This window comes from Hemiscyllium ocellatum, chromosome 50 (assembly GCF_020745735.1).
Source record: "Hemiscyllium ocellatum isolate sHemOce1 chromosome 50, sHemOce1.pat.X.cur, whole genome shotgun sequence".
Taxonomy (NCBI): Eukaryota; Metazoa; Chordata; class Chondrichthyes; order Orectolobiformes; family Hemiscylliidae; genus Hemiscyllium; species Hemiscyllium ocellatum.
Window position 1 is genome coordinate 10,137,600 of NC_083450.1, and position 8,206 is coordinate 10,145,805.

The window sequence follows — 8,206 nt, forward strand, 5'->3', positions numbered from 1 at the left end:
ACAATCTTACTTTGTGTATACAGTACACACAATGGTGCTAGCCAGTCTGCAAGAAGATTACCCTGAAGAAACATGGGAACAGAACTTGCAATGTGTTTCATGAAGTTCATGAGTAGATCATAGAATCCCTCCAATGCAGAGGCAGAAGATTTGGTCCATAGAGTCCACACCAGCCCTCCCAAACGTAACTCCATCACGCTACCTTTACATTTCCCACAGCTGATGAAGCTAACCTGCACACTATAGCATGGCCAACCAACCTAACCTGCACGTGTTTCGATTGTGGGAGAAAACTATAGCAAATGCAGACATGGGGACAATGTGTAAACTTCACAGAGACTGTCATCCGAAGCTGGAAATGAACGCACAACCGCCATACTGTGAGGCAGCATTGGTAACCACTGAGCCACAATGCCTCCACAACGCAGTCATTCATTCCACAACTGCAGTTTCAAATAGTCGATTTTCTACCTAAGTCTGCAATCAACAAAATAGAACATTTAAGCATTTGGTTTTTAATACTCTTCGGTAACATATGGAATGATTTTCTCAACTAATCTTTTGATAGATCGGTATGCCTGTGTTTTTGGTAATATATTTTCATTTGTGCATTCCTTTGCGACTGTTGAAATAATTCCGCCATTTCTACTTGTACTGTTAGATTATTAAAAAAAGAATTGACTGAAGAACAAATGTGAAAATATCAATGCGTCCTCAATATGCGTTGCCTATATTTCTTCTCACATCTTGCTTTTAATTCCAAAGTTTACTTCATCTCCGCAGTTAATGTATTAACGATTGTCATCCTTGTATGCTCGAAATGTGGTCTGTCGAATTGTGTGACTCATCACCTGCTGGCGATGATTGGCGCTGATCTACCAATCATTATCATCGATTTTATATTCTAGATGTTTATGAAGAAAATTTTCATTTCATTCTTTACATCTGTGTGTATAATATTCATGCTGTTTTGCTTTATCCAGTCACTGATTGCTCTCTCTGGTTCACAGTTACTTTGGCATTTGATCGATTTGTGTCCATTTGTTGCTCAACTCTGAAGCATACATACTGTGGTGAGAAAACAGCTGCTATGGTTCTGGGGATAGTGACTGGGATGAGCTGCGGGAAGAATATTTTCTGCATTTTATGTTCACAGATGAGTATTTTATGTAGAACCTACTCTGGTTTTGAGTTGTCGCAAACGCCATTGCAGTGTCTCCTCTCTGGGTAACATTAGAGTTCCTCCACAACATTCTAATTCCGGGCATCCCATTTATCCTCATACTGCTGCTCAATGCTGTCACTATGAGATATATTTTAGTTATGACCAAATCCTGCAGGAGACTCCGTGTTCACAGCACTGGGAGAACCCCAAAGACACAGAGAAGGAGAATAGAAAGAAATCCATCATACTTATGCTTGTTATCTCGTTAAATTTCATTTTGTTCCGGGCAATGTTAATGGTTGACTCGATATGGGACCATATGTATAATTTATGGTTGCCGTGTCTAGATATAGATAAACTTGTGATGGAATTGTGCTTCATGCTGCAGCTCCTGAGTTGCTGCACAAACATTCTGATCTATGCAGCAATCCAGAAAAGATTCATAGAAAAAATGATGACTATGCTTACATATTCCTGTCATCCTATTCTTTACTACATTCAACAATTTGAAAAAAAAACGACAACAATAGGTTGATCAGAATTAATTCATTTCATGTAGTATTTGCACTATGGAAGGTGGCTTGTCTGCATGCCAATGGGTTGTCAGTGAGATCTGTAATTGAGATAAAGAACAAGGTGCAAGTCAGATCTGATCCTACACACCATCTCTTTTTCAGTAGCAACTTGATATGGGGATATAAGCTACCACAATAATCGACATCGTAATTGCATAGATAAAATAAATTTGCTATCATGTCACACTCATTGAGAGCTAGAAGAAAACAGTCTGAGGGGGTTTACAAATGAATGAACAGCAACATGTAGTGGAAGGTTAGCGTTTGGAATGCATTGTGGAAAGGAACTTCGATCATTATCACAAAAGACAGCAAAACCTATAGGTCCACTGTGTAAAAGCATGTTAGCAGCATTGGGAAAATTGCACCACAAATCACCAGCGTACAGTCTACGGGGCAAGTGGCTCCTTTCAATTCTGTAACAGTTCAGTTCTCCTCAAGTTTCAATGTTCGGTCTAATCCAAATGGTGACATCATTTGAGTTTTTGAATTCGTTCTCAGAATACAATCTGTGCTGTCTCAGTGGGGCCATAGCTCACTGTCATAATCCATTGGTTCAAACAAAGAAAAGAAAACAGAATGATGTTGCAACTTCTGTGTTCCCTGCGGACCTCTCAAAGAACATAAATTGCAGGATCTGGGAATATATTTTCTGATAGCAATACGAAGAAATTACTTCCTTCACACTGGACATTATGAATGTGTTTTATAGCATCAAGAAAATATATTACTTGATTCTTGCCATTATTGGTGTCCCCGGTAAGTGAAATTTAATGTTGAATGCTTATTACAAAAGGCATTCCCGACTTTTATATCTCAGTTAATGCCATATGCCGATTTCAATACCCTCGTGGTAAGAAACGAAATGAAGGATTCCTTGAACAAGAATGCGCTGAAATAAGATTAACATTAAGCTTTTAATCTCCACGACGAGCAACCTCACAGTAACCTCATAGCAGACAAGGAGGCGATTCCAATGCATCCACGCTCGTCAACGATTATATGACCGCTTTCATCCCCTTTTCCAGCTCTTGACTCAGAGATTTAAGACGCTGGTAATGCAACTAATGAACTCAAGATTACTTGAATATCTAAATACTACTGTTGCAAGAATTTCTGACTTAATCAGCCTCTCGAACAGTAGGGTACGAAATCCCTTCTCCCTCGGAATGGAAATTATCTCGACCACTGTTCTTTTAGCCTTCTAACTCTTACCCTAAATCTATGCTCCCTGCCAGTTGATCCCTCTCAGATTTCGTATCCACCCCATCTATCCGGTTAAAATCTTGTAATCCTGTGTCAGGTCCTCTTTTAACCTTCGCTGTTCCTAGCCTATCCAATAACTCAGATGTTCGAGAAGTATTCCGTTAAATGTCCTCTCCACCCGCTCTAGGGCAATCGCATCCTTCTTAAAATTTGATCACCAGAATTACTTGTGAGACTCCAGTAAAGGTTTGTTTTAGACATATATTTTGTCTGAACGGGAAATGAAACTTTGTAAATCAAATTCTCGCTTCTTAAAATATATGGTTAGTTTTCAAATTAAATACTGCAGAGAAAACTAAACGTTTAAACATCAGTTAATGTGAAATCCTAAAATTCAGTAATTCAAACACTCATCCTAGTAGATTGGCAGAACATGATCAGACAAAAGGTCATGAACTTTATTCTTAATTTCCTCTCTTCAATCTTCCTCAAAGGGTCCGTCCCTTATACTACTCTTACATTCTAACTGTTTTGACTGGGGTGGGAGCGGAGTCCAGAACTAGAGGGCATAGATTTAGGGTGAAAGGGGAAATGGGACCGAAGGCGCAGCTTTTTCACAAAGACGGTGTTGCATGTATGGAATGAGTTGCTAGAGGAAGTGGTGAAGGCTGATGCAAGTGCAACATTTAAAAGTCATCTGGATGGACATATGAATATGAAGGCTTGAGAGGGATATGCGCTAAATGCTGGCAATTGGTTCTAGATAAATGTAGGATATTTGATCGGTATTGACGAGTTGGACTGAAGGGTCTGCTTCCATGCTCTATGACCTCTTCTCTAATGTTTCAAGGGATTGAAAACCTTTTTTTTAATGCGTTCTCCATCCTTTCAGGAATGAATTACACTCACCAGTTACATGATCAGAAATCTCTTCTGTCATTTCATTTCCTAGCACACAACTTTACTGTGACTTTAGCACTGCAGGAAGGCTATTCTTCACCTAATATTTTCCACGTCTGATGAAAGGTTATTGGCACTGAACTCTAAAGCTTTTCCTCTCTGGAAGGATCTGCCTGGACAATGAGTGTTGCCAATACTCTCGTACTTCAATGAAGGTCATTTTCGTTTGCTCAGTTACTTAAATGTTGATGTTCGTAGATGGTAGCAGGTGCAGCAAGGTGGCCTTTAGAATCAGAAAGCAAGGAATTGAGTTCTGATAAATCTCCGTCATAATTGCCGAATTCCATTGTTAAGACCTTCCGCCACGAAAAAGGAATGAATGACAAGGTCCACATTCAGATGGACCATGGAGACACCAGATAAAGGGAATAAGTCAGTCATTCTCTGGCACTGACTCCAGGTTGTGAGCATTAGGCTTGTGCATTGGGACAGTTGCATCCCAGGTGCATTCAACAAACAATAGGCAAACAGAAACTTTCTATCATCTGCCCATGCGCTGTCCATCTCAATCACTGAACTATAACTCAATGGAATGATCAATATTGGTATGTAGGATGAAATAATTAAGAATCCTGTGTACGTGGGTCTTTTTTGGGGCAGTTCCCTTTTTGTACACAGCATGTAGATCTGGAGCCTAACCAACATTGCATTTGAACAGGCGAACATGGAAAGAAAAGCAAAAATCATTTAATAAAGTGATGCAAGTTTGAAAGCAAATGAAAGCCACGATCCCACCGACTCACAAAAAAAAACCTGTCAATCACAGGCCAACCAAGCATCTAACCAATTCCCTTAAAAATATCATAATCTGTGTTTGCATCACCCTTTCTTCAATTCTCCAACTCGAATCCACTCCCCTGACTGTATCATTAGTTCCTACATAGACACCAATGATAGGATATCCTCCGTGCCATTGTAAAATTTTTTCTCACCCTGAGCAGAGGTCCCAAACTCTGGCACTGAGCAGGCGTCATAGCTGTCCGAGCTCGTGTAATTTCTGCAGAGGATACTGTCAATCTCTGTGACCAGATTGCTCGCTACTATCACTGTATTCCTTATCTCCATTGCTCTTGAAAAGATTTCTGTTCTTCCGTAGCATGATCTGTTAGTTCACTCAGACTGCATCCCACGTTTTCATCCAGTGTGTTGAAATAATCTGTAGTGATTGGGTAACTGCAAAGGCTGCAGCTCCCATGTTAGGCCCCTCTGTTCTCCTGTCGCTTGACATGGAGCAAATAAGAAAACCCACAATTCTCTGCGATAAAGGAATTTTTTCACATTATCTGATTTTGCATTCATTTTTTTGTTCACGCCTCCCTTCCTTCACCGTTTATGTCTTCGCTGGTCCATCACTTATTTTAAATTGTTTGATTCGACTTGCATTCGCGCTGTTTTGGCGATGATGCTACAGGATAGTTGTAATTTCATCTTAAAACATGAAACTTTACTCTGGATTGATCATAATTGAAACCTATATTTCCTGCTATTTTCGAGTTCTTATATAAGGCTACTGTTCTTATATAGCTACTGTTCTCTTTATCGATGCGAGCTTGCTGCGTGTTGTCAATAGTGTCATATTTCATTCATGCGTGATGCAGATTCGGTACTATTCTTTTGCGAGAGTACTTAAGCTTTGACTTCAACTGCTGGCAGGTGGGTGAGCAAATCAGAAGATCAGAAATTGAGTTCTGCCCAAGTTGTGTTGGAATGTGAAATCTAGATTTTCTGATTTCTGTCTTTGAGATGTTCTTTTCCTCGAAAGCTACAAGGTTTAAGATGGACATGGGCAAGGCAGGTTCTGGAAACCTTGAACAAGCTAGTAACTCCTTGTTCTACCTTTGTGGCTTAGGTAAAGGGGCAGGTGCAGCCAATTCCACAAACCCAGAGGTGGAGGGGGTCTTAGTGCTTCCTCCCCTATCCCTGATCCATGACACTATGAAATGTATAATCTCGGCATTAAGATGATTTGACTGCCAATTCCTGACTGCCAATGGGAAAATATATTCATCCAAAAAAAGAAATTAGAACAGAAATATAAAAATAAAAATCCAAGTTTGGTATTTGTAATTCATTTGCAAACACTTTACCCTGGAGATTTTAAATGTCTCATACCATCAGCCAAATTTTAAAAATGGAGAAATAAATAGCTATGATTCTGTTCAGATTTCAAAATTTGTGCTTTGACCTGACTTAAATTTTTATCGCTAAGATATATCTTTCTCTCTCTTCCAGTTAATTTCACGGCGATTGGAATCCTCTCGCGGGGGAAGTGTGGCCTTTCCAACTGTACTACTGGCTACCTAATGGCTATGGCGGTGGCGGATTTACTTGTCATAATCACTGACGTCATCCTGCTTCGGATCAGCTATTTTTCTTTTCCAACATCTTTCCTCAACATCACTCCAGTGTGTAGTGTTCTCTTCGTCCTGGCACGTACTACTACAGATTATTCTGTGTGGTTCACTGTCATTTTTTCCTTGGATCGATTTATAGCCATTTGCTGTCAGAAGCTGAAAACAAAGTATTGCACTGCTCAAAATGCAGCTGTCATTCTAGCAACAACCGCCACTCTGCTGTTTTTAAAAAATATCCCAAACTATTTTGTACTTGAAGGAGGAGATATAATCGATAATATACCATGGGGTTGTTACTTAAATCCAAAATGTTTTACTGATCCAGGGTGGGTAGGGTTTGATTGGTTTGATGCAGTTTTAAACCCTTTGCTGCCATTTGTTTTAATTATGTTACTGAACGCCTTGACAGTCAGACATATTTTAGTGACCAGTCGAATCCGCAGGGAACTGATAGGCCAGAAAACAGGTGGTATTCGCAGTGACCCAGAGATGGAGAGCAGAAGGAAGTCTGTGGTCTTACTTTTTGCTATATCTGCTAGCTTCATACTTCTCTGGTTGGTCACTGTCATACATTTCTTTTATGATAAGCTGAGCAGAACAAGTACTGATAGCTCCAAGACTGCAGAATACATAGTTCAAAGAATTGGGTTCATGTTGCAAAATTTGAGTTGTTGCACGAACACATTTATTTATGGAGTGACACAATCGAAGTTCAGAGAGCAGGTCAAGAGTGCAGTGAAATACCCATTTATGTCAATTATCAAATTACTTCTTCGTCAAATCAACTGAATGCCACCCAATGGCAGATTCCAGTGTTTCCACTCAAATGAAAGCAAAGTATTGTGGATGTGGGAGATCTGAAATTGAAAAGAATAAAAGAAACTCCACAGTCCTGCAGCATCTTTGGAGAGGGCAACTTCGTTAATATTTGTGCCCAATCTGACCCTTCTTCATACCCTCCATGAAGTACTGGAGTTGAATCTTTAACTGTGTTTCTCATGACGGGTGCTCTTAGATCTGTTGAGTTTCTTCAGCACATTCTGATTTAATCCCGGGTTCTCCAGTTCGTGAAGGGAATTTTTAGCACAGCATTAAGTGATATATTAGATATTTGCAGTGCATTCTGTTCAACTACTCGTTCAACAAGCAAGGAAGCTCTGTTCAAATTTCCACCCAAAGTTTTCCACGTAGTTTGGATCATGAAATGGTCGACTCACTTTCTGCTCAATTATTTGTTTTAATTCCCATAGGTTCGTAAATTCGATGCGATGAAAATTCCTGCTGGAATTCTCGGTGGCTAACTTGTCTCTTGTTACAATCACTCTCATTCGTGGCAAGAATATTGGTATTTACTCAATCAAAATCATTGAAGATTTTAAATTTTCCACACATTCTGTAATCTGGTGAAGATTGAAAACCAACCACAATAAAACAAAATGTTGCAGCTTTTGTAAATTCCTTGTGCTATTTGAATATGCTTTTCAACAAGCATAATGCATCCAATCTCTAACACCAAGCCTCAGTTTCTGAGACAAATGCAGAGAATGCTGGAGAAACTCAGCAGGTCTACAGCATCTGTGGATAGAGGAACAGAGTTAATTTTTCTAGTCTGATATGCCTGATCTTCATCACACATCCTGCAAACTCTACCGAGCTTCTTCAAGACTGTCTGCGCCTGTTCCAGATTTCCAGCATCCAAATTATTTTGCTTTTATTCAAATAAGTGCTCCAAGGTGCAAAGTAGAACATTGAGGGAATATGTTCTTCTGGGAGCATCTTTGGATTCTGTGCTGACTGTGGCTGTGTGCAGTTGAAGGACTCCATTGTCAGAGCGTCGTTAATTATAAAAGATTGTTGTGTCAGATAGACAGGGCAGTGGGAATGTTGCTTTGTTGAAGAGTTATCTCGGAATGAGTGAGACTGCGCCCATGCTTGCATGGGTAATA